This window comes from Epinephelus fuscoguttatus, linkage group LG19 (genome assembly GCF_011397635.1).
Source record: "Epinephelus fuscoguttatus linkage group LG19, E.fuscoguttatus.final_Chr_v1".
Lineage (NCBI taxonomy): Eukaryota > Metazoa > Chordata > Actinopteri > Perciformes > Serranidae > Epinephelus > Epinephelus fuscoguttatus.
Window position 1 is genome coordinate 25,747,603 of NC_064770.1, and position 15,415 is coordinate 25,763,017.

General features: G+C 45.4%; 1 protein-coding gene and 1 long non-coding RNA gene across 3 annotated transcripts in view; one reads left to right on the top strand and one right to left on the bottom strand.

Annotated features, from left to right (window-relative positions):
- The window catches only part of LOC125880117 (retinoic acid-induced protein 1), a 71,949-nt gene that overhangs the window by 18,960 nt on the left and 37,574 nt on the right, over positions 1–15,415 (bottom strand). The window lies entirely within an intron of this gene.
- Positions 3,148–15,415, top strand: part of LOC125880167 (uncharacterized) — a 66,847-nt gene continuing 54,579 nt past the window's right edge. The window contains exon 1 of the long non-coding RNA XR_007448019.1: positions 3,148–3,695. This is a non-coding gene — a long non-coding RNA (uncharacterized LOC125880167). The remainder of the gene's footprint in view (positions 3,696–15,415) is intronic.

The following is a 15,415-nucleotide window of genomic DNA, read 5'->3' on the forward strand; positions in this document are numbered from 1 at the left end:
ACCCCATGGGCACACACACACACACACACACACACACACACACACACACACATAGAGGCATACAGAGTGGAAGGATGGAACGTCTCCCTGTGTATTTACCTCCCCAGTCATCCTGGTTAATTATGCATGCAGAGGCAGTTTGCTGGGGAGGTGGAGCGGCCTGGGAGGAAGCACACACACACACACACACACACACGCATGCACACACTCACCCTATCACACATATTCACAAACAGCCGCACTTCACCACCACCTCCGGAATCATCACAACACGCCCCAACACCACGCACACCAAAGCTCAGCTCACATGCTCCTCGACAACCCGACAACGCACTCGAAAATAACCCAAACACACCACTCGCCCTGCTCCCCCCACACCCACCTCACCACGCACACACACTTGCATCTAACACATCTGCCTTTAACACCCTGTTTAACACAGCATGCTCCAAAATAACACAGCAACCCGCCCCGCCGCTGCTCCCAATCAGCACGCTGCTATCCCCATCCTAATTACACACACTTCAACAAGGCACAGAGAGCATTCAGATGCCTCCAACTATCAGTCTCCCTGTTCAGATCTGCCCGCGCCCTCCCCTCTCGGTGGACTCTGTGCCCTTTTGCTTGGTAACCGCAGGTTCAACACACTGGGAAGGCAGACAGACAGATGGACAGACAGACACACATCTTCTCTCCGTCTCTCTCCTCCTCTCCTCTGCAGTGTCTGGCCAGGCTGTGTGGGTGGGTTTCTACCCAAGGGAGAGGCTTAGGAGATGGAGGAAGCCAATATCTGCTCTGACATTTGTCAGTGTGCCGTTGTCATGACACACAGCTGGAGGTCACGGGGGGTCACCGGCAGCCAGTCACATAGATTATAGGAAGAGACATAGAGGGGGCGGAGGCTGGCCGTTGACACTCACAGACAGACAGACAGATGGACAGATGGCTCTATGAGGCTACTGGACAGGAAGCAAATAAACTCAATCGGAGGGCTGAAAGTGAGGGAGCGCTGTGTACGTGAGCTTTTAATTAATGATGTAAGCAGTCTATTATATCGAGCATGTGGCTCATACATTAAGCACGACATGAATGTAACGATTTCCATCAAAAAAAAAAACATCGGGAAATGACTGACAGGGACCGAAAACATGAACGCTGTCCATCATTTCCATCTGTTTGCCTGTTTTCCCTCCTCGGTCCAGCCCAATGTGATACACTGGCATCACAGTTTAAAAAAAACAAACAATACTGCCAAAAGCGTTTCAGTGGAAATTAACAAGTTTCTGTATTTTCCCACCAAATTCATCTGTTTCCCTTGATTAAATCCAGCACTAGATTTTTCTGTTGAAGGGTACATGACTGATCTTTGAGGCTCAAATGGCAATAGCATCTAAAACTGAGGAAAATGAGCCCGGTCGATCTGGGAGACCATTTTGGTTCTGTGAGTGCGGCCAGTTAATGCGGGGTCTGTGCGTGTATGTGTGTGCGAGCTGCAACTGTCTCGTCTCTGGGGTTTAGGATGACTCATCGACATTCACAGGCATGGCACATCAACACTAACCACACACTCTGTGCAGACATTACTCAAATGCGTAAACCTGGAAGAAGAGAAGAGGGATGTCTTGACTGCACAAAGACAGACAGGCAGACAGACAGACTGACACACACACACATACACACTGCTGCAGCTTCAGCATGAAAGAATAAATAAAGGTCAGAGGAAGGGAGGCAGATGTGTGTGTGTCTGTGAGCGAGAGAGGAATGCATCAGCCACTACAGTTATCTACTCTGTGGTTTTGGTTCAGAATTCCTATTTGGCTCTGAAAGCAAAATGCAGAAGCGATGCTATCCCTCTATACAGTAGAACGACATCCTCCCTCTTTGCTCTCTTTGTCTCTGAGGTGAAAATAAAAGGGAGAAATTCATTTCATTAGGAGCGCTGGACTGGATGATGTGTGCACATGCAGCTATATCTTTCTACCGCCCTCCTTTGACTGACAGGTCGGTGATGTCCAGTGACCTTTCAGAGTGGAACAACCTCACACTGGGATGTGTTACGCCATAAAAACAACAACAACGACGAAAAAACAAAACAGGGACTATATCGTCACCATGGCAACGGCAGAGCCACTCAGTCATGTGGAAAAGCTTGCGTATGCATGTGGCATGAAGAAATCACACAAGTAAACCCGGGGAATACGTCAGGGAGTCTGAATGTGAGCGACTGTGTAAATAAGGGGGGGTATTTTAGTCAAAGGTGACACACAACACAAACACACACACTCATTTATGTAGCATGCTGAGGATCAGAATACTTGCATATGCATGTACGGAGACGCACAAACACCATCAGTTTGTGATGTTTAATGGCTGCCATTGGGTTTGTTACTATAATGCATGTGACATCAAGTCATTATTATGTCAAAGCAGCTAGTTAAATAAATTTGTAAATAAATAAATATGACCTAAAAACCATAATGTCTTACTGATTATTTAAACGTTAAGATACATTATATGCCGTGACTTATTTTATTCTCCATGTTTCCTGCCAAAAATGGCCATCATTTGGCATTAATTGCATTCAGGGAGGAAGACAACTCACTTTTTGTGTGAATCTAACCTCCCGCCAATGCGCCAAAAACTGCAGTTCCTCTAATGGCCACTTGAGGGTGGCTCCAAAAATGAGTCAATCCCCATAGAACCCCATGTTAAAACACCCAACTTAACAGCAGATATAAACCCGTTTACAGCATGGTATGAAAAGCAGTTTTGATCTCTTTAGCTAATTTCGACATTCATGACAACTGTGCAGGGGGTGGGTTTTTATATAACTCACCCGTTTAAATGTTATTAAGGCTTGAAGTTGTGCAAAATTAAGGGCGTAGCCACTGTAAGTGACAGGTGGATGCTGTCTGTTGACAAGTCGCTACCACAGTGATAAAGCTGGTTATGTAATGTGACTATGGAATAACCCCAGATTCAACATATAGACGTAGCTATAGCTGTCATCATTTTAGTGTATTTAGAGTCCATTAAAGTTATGTCTAATCCACAGGGACACAGGTATTTTTGTAAACATAGCTTTTTTTAATGTGTTACTTGTTACTCTTTTCAAAACTAACTACTCGGCTTTACTTATTACTCCCTGCCAACAATAATTCGTTACTCTACTGGTTGTACTAGTTTTCCTTTACACCCCATAAATTGGTATTAAGTATCTCCCCAAAATTCAGATGTGTGCCTCTGTGTGAATGACAGAGTGATAGCCGTTAGGTGTTGCTAAGGCTAGTTAGCTTTAATTTACCTGGCGGTTTCCTGTTCTCTGTGGCCGTTATTTCCCACGGCTCTGCCTGAGAGATGGAGAGGCATTCACGGAGCAACATTTCAATCCACCACATGTCCAGCCACAAGCCTCATTACTTCTTTATAGCTGCAGCTGTCCCCAAGTAAAATCCAGTTTTGGTTATTTAGCCAGTGTAGGGCTTCAGCCGACCTCTGCGTCCGAGGAGGGCTCACCTTTGGTGGGGTGTATTTCCTGGAGCTCCACTGTCGGTCGTAGCAGCCGAGATGTTTCAGACTGGAGGTTTGGGGACGTGTTTTTCGCAGTGGAAAGTCCGACTACCTGAAGCAACAGTGTTCCTGTCATCTTTCCTCCCGACTAAACCAAAGTAATGGGAATATTTCCAGCCGTTAAGGTAAGTGTTTCCAACTAACTTAGCTTGCTGCTTCATGATGCGCGAGCACAGCACGATGATTAACGTACTAAATTGAGTCCGCTAATGTGATGTTGTATTTCAAGTTAATAGTGATGTCATAACAAAAGTGACATTACACAGTTGTACAGCTGTTAAAGTTACACTACTAGTTACTCTGAAAAGTAATAGTATCACTGTAACGCGTTACTAACAGTGTTGCTAACACTGATTTCCGGTATTAGCTTTTTGTGGCCGCTGATTGGCCAGCATCTTCTTCTTCTTCTTCTTTGCGTGGCTTTATGATTACAGTTTTCTCACCGCTTGTTGATTTGCCATGCTCCTCATTTATTTGGATGGAGATTTTTTTTTTTATGACAATGTGTATGAATGGGATTTATTTTTTTAAGAATGAAGGAGGGAAAAACCCTGACATGGACACAAAATATTGTACTTGCAAGATAAATGTGACACTTTCTAATGTCACAATGGCGGGACAACTACGCAGGTTGATTTTAGCGCTGCTCATCGCGGACTATATTGCTGTCATTGTTCATTTTAGTCAAACCATACAGTTTGAAAACGAGGCGCGTCATGTTTAACCCAAACAATGTGTCATGTGACTGCAGTTCGTTCTGATTGAGATCGGAATACGTTCTCACCACAAACCAACCGCACCAGAGTTTGTACGTAACCAGACCAAGACCACCTCCTCAAGAAGGTCTCCTTCCGGTTGTTTTGGTGCACACCCGAGTGCGATTGCTGTGTTCACACCTGTGCAAATGAACCGCACTTAGGGGGGAAACAAACTTGAGTTCGATTAAACCGAACCAAACAGGGCAGGTGTAAAAGCACCCTAAGGAGTGTGATGCTCACTTTCACGTTGCTTTTTCAGTAACTACATTTTGTCTTCATAGTTTTAAGCTTGTTTTTTGCCGGTGAAAATTAGCATCAACATTTTCACAGTTAACTACAGCTGTAAATCTACCGTGCTAACCAGACTAGCAGCTAGTGTTAGTGTCAGCGTCACCCTCTGGTGCGAATATGGTCACTGTTGGCTCCAAAAATCCAAGATGGCGACGACCAAAATGCCAAACTTAAGGCTTCAAAACGGGAGTTGACAAACCCATGGGTGATGGCACAATGGCTACATCCATTATTTTGTTTGTGTGTATTGAGTGTGAATACCACCTACTGGAAAACCCCCTCAGCCTGTTTGTTTCGACAAGATCTGTGTGGAGAATATTTTCGTCACTGTGCCTTTGAGCACTACATATTGATCGATTTGTCCCACACAGTACAAGAGAAAGGAAGAGACTAGTGTGTGTTCAGTGATACACACAATCCAGACTCAAACCAACGGCATGAAGTTGGCATTGTGCGTTCTTTTGAAAGAAAAGCTTTGATTTAAGTCTGCTCCATCTACATATATCGCTTTTATAGGCGTTCTAGGGCATAACACTGAATCACTTTCCCCACTCAACAATAGGCGAAATGATGAGCATGTGGGCTGTGAAAGGACAAATCCTGTAGACCTATTTCTTTGAATATCTTTTTCTCTCTTATCCAGCCTTCTAGCCTTGACCCAAAATCATTCGTCCCTCCCTTGTTCTGCTCCTCCGCACAATTCTTTTTTATCTCCCTTTCTATCTATCTTCCCTTTCTGTCTTTCAGCACGGTCACCTCCAGCGGGCAGCTGCCGAGCGTTGCCCTTTGAAGGACTAAACCTGGCTTTGTTTACATGGTAACGGTGCGACGAGACGGGTGGGGATGGAGAGGGATGAGCAGGAGAAAATGACAGGCACGCGGGCAATCAAGCGCACACCCATACGCATTGCATAGGTTGTGTTTGTTGCTTGCGAAGGTTGTTGTGGATACCTGAGCATGTGACGAGAATCAGGAAGAAGAAAACTGATTGCTCATTACCTGCTGTGTGTCTATGTGCGAATGTGTAAGTGAGTCAACGTCTGTGTGTCGGTAGGCGACTGCAAACATGAATCATTTCAGTTTGTGCTCATGCGTGCAAGTATTTAGCATGAATGTGGACGTGTGTGTGTGTGAGGGAACATTGATGAGAGCCTTTATGATCAAGCTTGACTGCCTGCAATGCCCCCGCAGTGTCTGTGTGTGTGTGTGTGTGTGTGTGTGAGGGCAATGCTGGACTCCAGCTAACCTTCCAGGGTGCAGAGGGAGTGAGACGAAGAGACACAGAAGAAGAACAAAGAGAGAGAAGGAGATGCTCTGTGGGTTCATGTTCCCATAGTATTGATAACCTCGGCCATGCCCACACACTTTTTCTGCTTTTTTTTTTTTCTCCTGCAGGTTTCTCTTTTCCAACTCTCTCCCTCATGCAGACAAACACACATGCACACACATGGGAGTCGGGGTCCTGTAAAGTGGGCCGCAGAGCTACTTGGTATTCCATCAGAATCCTCCAGTGAGGGAGACTGTGTAGCACAAGAAAGAAACGATGCAGGAGGAAGATGGGATGAGAGGAGAAGACAAAAGCACAGCATTCAGAGGCGAGCGTGTCAAGCAAGTTCTCATTTACGCTGAGTTATGAAATCCAATCCGACTGCTTATTTTAAGCCTATTTCAAAAGCAGACGCGGAGAGGTACAGTAGCAACAAAGGTGCAGTGTTTTGAGGGTTGGAAAACAGATGTGAAGCGGCTTATATCTCGCAGTGACCCATTTTGGTTTGGTCCAGCAAAGCACATCTTCCTGCCACGCAAACACTCACCCGCCCTTTGCAGGTAATGGGGTGGAGCGCTCCACTGAAGCAGAGGGAGCGGTGTTGGAGCAGGTTCGGTGTGACATCCCTGCTGGGGCTCATGGTGCGTTCCACTCCCGCGTATTCGATCCCTCCACTCATTTACACGTCCACACGTGTGCACAAATTCACTCACACACACTGATTTGCACCTGCTCCCTCTTTGTGCCACTTCGGTTCATCTAATTGATGATGCTGTGTCACTCCTGCTGTCTCCCTCCAACACACACAAGCAAACACACATCCCCACCTCTTCCCCTCCGCTCTCCTTCGCTCTGTGTCCTTCAAGTTGTAAGCTGTCCTCCATTGTCCTCTATCTTTCATACCCCTTCCTTGCCCTGTAGCCACAGTGCAGCTGCTGGCAGTGCTGTGTGTGTCTGTCTGCATATGTGTGTCTGTGACCTTGTCTTGGGTTAGACTAGGGCAGGCAGCTCGTTGATCTGGCACATTGAACCCATAGCCTGAAGGAGAGATTTGTGGTGGCGATGAGCGGCCTCAGATGTTGTCCTCTGCAGCTTGTTTGTCTATAAATAAGAATGAGTGTCTTTTTATGTGCGGTTGCCTCTGTTTTGTGCAAAGTGAGTTTTTAACGAATGCTTTATTTTGAGGGATATACATATTGGAGAAGGCATACATGTGGACATCACGTTTAGTTTGTCTGTGTGTGTATATGTGTGTGTGTGTGTGTGTGTGTGGTTATCTCACCCAGGCACACATTCAGACACACAAATATGTGCTTTAGTTTTAACAGCTCTCTGAGGTCTAGTTTTATGTGCTTACACCAGTATTCAGTTGCATCTCTGGAGAAAGTGTACTGTGATCTAGAGAAAGAAAACGCCTGCAATAGTGCCATTAAAGAGAAGGTGCAGAAGTTCCCACAATGCTTTTGGGGATATAAAGAGGAAGTATAATGGTGCCATGGAATCAGTTAGTTACCTGTGGGCTACAACTGGAGCCCTGTTTTTTTTTTAGCCTATATATTGTTTACATTTTGTCAATTTTGTTGTTGCTGTAGACAAGCAAATAGAAGCCTTACATAGTGCTTTTAGGTGTGTATGCATGCATGTGACTGTGTGTTTGTATCTTTTGTGCACTTGGTTGCAATCATTCTCTTTGAAAAAAAAAAACAACCAAAAAAAACCAGACCTATGTCCTTATTTGTGCCTCCAAGCATCTTCCCAGAAGGTGTCCTTGGCCTGCTCTCTTCCCTCAACTGTTACCTGAGAGCCAGACTGGGGAATACTTTACTCCATCTGCAGTCGCAGACAGACCGACACTAAAAGGAGGCTAGCCACAGATACACCGATGGCAGATAGCCGAAATGGGAGGAGGACAGCAAGAAGGGAGCGAGGGGAAGACGACATCTGATCTGATAGGGTCAAAAAGAGTCGGAAGGAGAAGAAATGGTGTGTGAGAGAGTAGACGGAGAGAGAGGGAGGGGGAGAAGGAGGGGATGGAGCGTAAATATGGAGGAGAGGAAAGAGCAGATGAGGGGAGATTGGGAAGAAATGGAAGACTGACTGGGGGGATAGGTGATGGAAAGTGGAGTGCCGGGAAGGGAGAAGGGGAAATATGAGATGGAGAGGGTGAAGAAAAAGACAGTGGGAGAGAGGGGACGTTGGTGGTGAGATGCGAAAGAGGGTGTAGAGCACAAGAGAGGCGACGAAGGGCGAAAGTGAGGGAGCGATGCTGCGAGATCAAGGGGAGCTCGGGGGGAGAGAAAGACAGGGAGTGAGAAGGGGAGATGTAGAGAAAGAAGAGGAGAGGATGTGAGATTGAGGGCGCCGAGATAGAGAGAGGAGGAGTGGGAGGGAGAGGGAGAGATAGATTGAAGCTGTAAGATCAAGGCAGATGTGAGGGAGGGTGGAGGAGAAGGGGGGGAGGAGGAGGGCACGGGCACAGTGGCGAGGCGAATGGAGAGATGCAGGGAGGAGAGGAGAAACGGAGATCGTTATCGCGGGGCCGTGCTGCCTATTGATTTGCGTTAGTGTCTCGAGCCGGTGAAATAACAGCGGTGCTGGGATGCAGACTCCCTCGTCATTAGCAAACACGGCTCTCAAGACGCCAGAGTGTGCGGCGGGCGTGTGTGTGCATCCCTGTTGGTGTGTGACCATATGGCACGTTTGATGTCCACATGATTAAGACCAAGAGAGTAGTAAAAAAAACAAAGTAGAGAGACAGATGACAAAGTTATAACACTTTATAGGAGCGGAAGACAGATTGGAGGAAGGGAGAAACAGATTGAGGGAGAGACCAGCAGACTGTGTCGGAGTGAATGATGGGGGAGAAAAAAAAAGATGCTCCAAAAAAAAAAAAAAAAAGAAGTGATCATACCATGATGTCTCAGGTGATACACCTCTCACTTCAGGTGACAGATATATCGGTCACTTCTCACAGGTAGATGAAGAGAGACAAAGTTAGCTTTTTCTCCCCTCCTCCTTTCACTCTCTTTTCTGGTGCAGTGTGATGGCGGCGGTGGAGGTGATGTGTGTATGTGTGTGTGTGTCTCGCCAGGGACCAGGGAAGTGTGAATATGGCTGTGGAGCTCTGCCAAACTGAGCCCAGGAGCTGAGGGGGGAGAGGAAGGAGGAGAAGAAAAGAGAAAGACAGAAAGAAATGAGTAGGAGGAGGAGGAGGAGATGAAGAGGAGAGGGGGAAAAAACTCCATCCTTTGTTCTTCGTTGATGAAAGGAGGAATTGGATCCTCTACTCCCACTCCCGCTTTCTCTCTTGGTGATGAGCCTTGATGTGTTAGGGTGAGCGAGCGAGCAGGAGACACACACACACACACGCTCATGCACACTGCTGCCTTATTCCACTCAACTAAGACCCAAATGACTCCTCGCTCACTAATTAAACTTTAATCTCCAATAGCGCACAAATTACCTGCCACGCAACTGAGCGCTGAACTACAGGGATACAGGGAGAGAGGGGAGGAGGGATGGACAGATGAAGGAAAGGAGAGTTGGAGTGAAGGTCACACCACACCTGCAGGAGACAAAAATCTTTCCCTCTGTTTCTTCTCTCCTCTCCGTATCCCTCTGTACTTACACCAACATCTGTGCTGTTTATGTGTGTGTGTATACGAGGCACTGTAGCTGTAAATGGAGCAGTCGGCTGAGGCCTCACTCTCAGAGCCAGTCAATGTTCCCTCACTCACCTGAATGTTATCACACACACACACGCACACACACACATACATGGACAAAGTTGATGCTAGCCAAGTCCTCGCATCCTCTGCCTGGCCTCGTTCCCATCTCTCTTCTACAGACCCAGCCTCTGCTAGGACACACACACTCATACACACACTCCGCCATTTTGTGCCACACAGCAGAGGGCATCACAGCACCGTGTGTGTGTGTGTGTGTGTGTGTGTGTGACACTTGGTTAATCACAAAGAACTAACGATGATTAGCACCATTTTCCTACCTGCCCCTTTCCAAGCCTGACTCTCAGGTTGTGTGTATGCATGCATTTGGATCTCTGTGAGTGTGTGTGTGTGTGTGGCATTAATGAGCGACTGGCAAGCACAAAATACTAAATCCTAAAACACCCCCAACATGCCACATTTACCAGCCACTACAGTTCATGTACTCTTATCATCAGCAGAGAGGAAGGCTGTTTAGACATCAGTTGAGGTCGTTGAGGGCAATGAAATGAAGTCCAGTGGAATATATTAAAATCCAACACATAATACATGAGAGGCGAGCCCGGCACTTTGCAGGCTGCCTACAGCTCTGTCTGAATTGGCAGTTTGGATGCTTTAATGCACAAAGGCCCTTTTGTATTTTGTATTTTGCCATTTTTTGCTTTTTCAAAATTTGCCCATTTATCAGATGAAATGCTGAGAACCATGGGATTTGAGGTCCTACATCTGTTTTAAAGTTTAAAAAGTAGGAAGCCCCCTGTCAGATACACCATCAATCCGTCATGTACAAACCCTGCTGCAGAGAAAATTTACAATTTTTCATTGATGTCGATAACTATTTCTAAGAAAATGCTCATAATGCACAGTGCAAAGTGCCTGGCATTTAAATTGTGATGTGGTTATCTGAAAACATAATCAACAATTTTAAAAAACATTGACAAGATAAACAATATTTCCTCCAAAAATGTTTACCCTTATAGATGACATTGTGCTAAATTTTGACTGTTTTCTGATTTTCTTACTTCTAGAGTAGTCGACTAGTTGAACTTGAAACCCCCGTTTAAGCGTCAGGGAAATTAGCTGTTGGGAACATTTGTAATTCGCACAAAAGTACATGATAATCCGTGAAAAAAACCATGTTTCTCTGCCTCCTATTATTGATAATAATGGCAGCACTGCATGAAAACAAAAAAACAAAAACAACAAATAGGAGCTAAGGAGTCTCTAATGCAGTTTAGTTTAGTTTAGTTTAGTTTAGTTTAGTTTAGTTTAGTTTCGTAAAGAAGGAACAGTGCCAATTAATAAATAAACATGTTATAAAAATGCCAGAATAGACTTTTTCTCAATCAACTGTCAATCAAGTAAATCACTGCTTGTGAACTGTGGTCAAACTGTTATTGCATTGCCTATTTCTCACCTCAGATGTTTTCAGAAACAGATTTTAGTGTACTGTTTAGCTGTGAAACGAGAAAGGTGGTTCAGCTGGTGGGCGGTGTTTGGTATTCCCATTAAACTGTATCCAACATGGCGGCTGGGTCATGAAATTTCTCATTTTACAGATAAACAGTGCACTAAAATATGTTTCTGAAGACATCTGAGGCAAAAAAAACAAAAAACAAAACAGGCAATTTTAATTCATATTTGATCTATGCTTCTTAGTTTGACAGTTTGACCGCAGTTCATGAGTAGTGATTGACACAGCTGACAGCTGTGGAGGAGGAGGAACGTATCTTATGTAATACTGTGTGTATGCAGTGACAGTTTCAGCAAGCATGACAAAAAGTTACTTTCATAAAAGTTACCAACTGTAGCTTTGATGCCTCTTTTGCAACAGATATCTCACAGTATGATCGCTGAATGTTGGTAAAGATGTTCTAGAGAGGGAACCTTCCTCTTTGAGTTTCTTCGGCTGACACGAAAATCTGAGAATACATAATGTTTTGTCTGGGTGGAGAGAAAAAAAGCATAGTATTTCAAGGTTTTGCATGGCAGTACTGCACAGATACACATTTGCCAAGTATTATTTTTTTTAATTATATAAATCATTAATATTGCAAATACAAATTAAACCTTTGGTAGCCCATTAAAATAATAAAATAAATTGCCTTTTAATATTAATAATTTGTAGTTAAAAAGGGAATAAATCGCAATATATGGCAACACTCAGCATATCACTAAACATTTAAAATCACAATAATATTCTATCGTAACAAGCGTCATGATAATATTACAGTAATATCTGGTGACCCCCAGTCCTTGTGTTTTGTTACAGTAGCTATGCATGAAATATCAGCGCTGCACCACAGTGCTTCTGTTCATGCCACAGAATGCCAAGTGCATTACTAAACGATAAAATAGACCCAGAAATGCAGGGTGCATTACCACTGGCTGTACTGAGCAGTGTTACAGTGTTTTAAGGCCGAACATTTCCTTTAATCCACACACAGGTGGTGAGCAGTGAAGGACATCAACCGAATTAGCCATCATAGAGGGCCCATTTTGTAGATTAACTGCTGCTACTGCTGCTCCAATATCCCAGGATGAAATTATTGAGTAAATACTGCAGTGCTAATGCAGGACCAGGGAGCTGAGCATACGCTATGTGGTGAATACTTTTATCTTAACTACCTTACGATACCAGTGAGTGTACATATTTTTAGCCTGGCTGGTTCCGATGGGAATTAAAACCTCTAAACTCTGAGTGCGTCACTGCCACTCTGTCATCTGTGCCGTTAAGTCACCAGCCAGAACAAAAGACGGAGTAACTCCATCCAGTGCAGTCGCTGTAAAGACTGTTCGTGCCACAGTGAAGGGTGTCTTCACAGTGCGTATTACACACAGTTGGTGGTGAGGTTCGCAGTGGGGAACATCAGGGGACAATCAAGGATATGCCCGTCATGCAAGGATGGCGGTGTGTGTTTTAGTATGTGCGTAGGTGTGTCTGTGTTGTGTGGTGTGTGTGCACTGCCCGCCATGCGTGACTAGACAGAGTCAGGTGTTCTGGGAGGGGCATTGGCACAACGATGTGCCCATATGCTTGTGACTGAGTGGCGGGCACAGGGAGGGCACAGTGAGCAGGGAGGGATCTGCACTACACCTGCGGTGCGTGACTTCATCACTCCTGCAGGCAGAAGGGGCACTGGGACTAAGAGAGGCTGACTGACTTCGAGGGTGTGAAAGGATGCAGCTAGATAGAAAGACGGGAAACAAAAAAGTGATAGATGCGGAGCGAATGAGACACGAGAATGACAGAATAAAAAACAAACCACCAAATTTCTGCGTGTAAAATCTAGCTGCTATTCTTCCTGCGGCCTTCACGGACACATCCACAGCCTCGGCTAATGTGGCCTGTCAGCATCCTTTCCCAGCACTTGTTAAGGGACAGCAGACATGCACTTTTATCATTATCTTGTGTCACACTGGCACAACTGGGATCCATCATGTGCATGTGTTCGCTTAAGTAGCCTAAATCTTTAGCGTTAAGCTCATGAGAAGTGAGCTGAGTGTGTGCTGGGGAGACTGCAGGGTTGACACTGTGCCGCAAGGCTGCTCGGTCAGTGGATGCAGTGACAGCTCTGTGTGCTGCTGCTTTGGTCCCATCTGAGCATGAATATATGGAGACAAACACACACACGTACAGACCCACACTCTCTGTCATTTCTAAGGCCCTGTTTACACATATATAGATATTTTGGTAAACAATTGTTTTCTTCTATGTTTTGGCCTCTTGTCCAGACGCACACAGAGTTTTAAAAACACTTGCAAAGATGCAGATTTTTCAAAAACTCAGCACCCAATGCTTTGCTCCATCTCAGCATCCCTCGGTTAAAAGTCCACCAGAAACGGCGGTTTCGGATCAGACCAGATCGAACCAGGAGATGGTGGGATCGTTGTCGATCAGGAGTGGAAGGAAATCTTTCGCATGTCCAGGGCATCATTCATATCTTTACGCAAGCTCCTTCATCCCTTTGAAAAAAGTATCGTTAGCCTGTGCACTACCTTTGTGACGAGGGGAAACTGCTGAAGACAGCCAACGCCGGCAAGCAATTGGAGTCGTTTTCAGGTTTTAGTGTTGACAGAGAAATTTTGTAAAGTAATTTGGACAGAATTATTATTATTATTTTTTTTTTTTAAAGATTTTTTTTGGGGCTTTTTAGCCTTTAATTGATAAGACAGACAAGCATGAAAGGGGGAGAGAGAGAGGGAGTGACATGCAGCAAAGGGCCACAGGCTGGAGTCGAACCCGGGCCGCTGCGGCAACAGCCTTGTACATGGGGCGCCTGCTCTACCACTAAGCCACCAGCGCCCCTGGACAGAATTATTTTTTAAATTGGAGGGGAAACATATCCTGAGCATCCTGGTGGTTCAGTTAGCTCTGTTGCCTCACAGCCAGAGGGTTTCGGGTTCGAATCCACCAGCTGTCTGAATTTGCATGTTCTCCCCGTGTCAGCGGGGTTCTCTTAGGGTTGTCCAGCTTCCTTCTACCATCCCTAGTCATACAAGTTGGGTCAATTGGTGACCCTAAATTGCCCATAGGTTTGAATGTGAGCGTGAATGGTTGTCTGTCTGTATGTGTCAGCCCTGTGATGGTCTGGCGGACTGTCCAGGGATTAGTCTCGCCACCAGACAATCAGAGATCTCCGGCTTCTGATAGTCTGGGGACACTCCTTTCTAAAGTGTGTTTAACACACCGGAGAAAACAGCCGGCACCAAAGCAACGCCTCTTGCATTTTTGAAAAGGACACACCCTCCCGGAAATGTGCGCTCCCCCTTTTCTCGTCCGCAAGGAAACAAACACACAGAGAGCTTGAAAATGGATGCCGGGAGATTTAACTCTGTTTTATCAAACGTGTGCTTAGTCCACAAGATTGTGGAAATGAAGAACTTACAGCGACTTGAGCCATTTTGTACCGCTACATGTGTTTCTAGTCGGACTATGTTTACGAGCACAAGAGTTCAGCGAGCCACCGAAGGACCGCCCTGCACATTTACTATTGGTTCTGCAATGTAGGGAGTTTTTTTAAACTCTGAAATTGTATCCGCCCATCTAAACACAAAATCAGGGAGAAAGTCATCCGTCTTTAGTTAAGCAAAGCGTCTAAAGACTGACTTGTGAGTCTATCCAGGGATAAGCTCCAGCCAACACCCCCCCTCCTGCGGTTGCTGATAATGAATGACTGAATGAAAAATATCCGTTTTCAAAAATATCTGTAAACGACGTGTAGACAGGGCCTGAATCTGTAGGAACCACAATTGGATTATGACGTGTATTAGCTGCTATTAGATGCATCTTGATGGAAACACATTCAAGTACACACACACACACACACACACACACACACACACACAGCCAGTTAAGCATGAAAAGCAAATAACGCTGTGCCTTTTCCCCAGTCCCTCAGCAGAGGGCCCACACAAACACCCAGCGCAACAGAGGAGCACACACACACATATGCACACACACTCTGATGACTGTGGGCAGGTAATAGGATAGGTGGTGATTTGACATTGAGACATGGTGAATATGTATACCGAGCAGCCAATTACGTGAACTTTCCATCTATCTATCATTTAAAGTTAGCTAGCTTATCTGCTGCACCCAGCACCTAGCAACCAACCTACAGCCAATTAGTGCCAAGGCATCCTTGTTTCCTTGGCAACACACCACTGGCCCTCCTAATGTATATCCATTCAGGGACCTACACACCTGAAGCAAAACTGCTCGTGCCATCTAGCACCAGTAAGTTTTTCAGCCAGGCGTCTGCAGCTCCGTGCAGCATTTTTAACATCAATAGATCATTCCA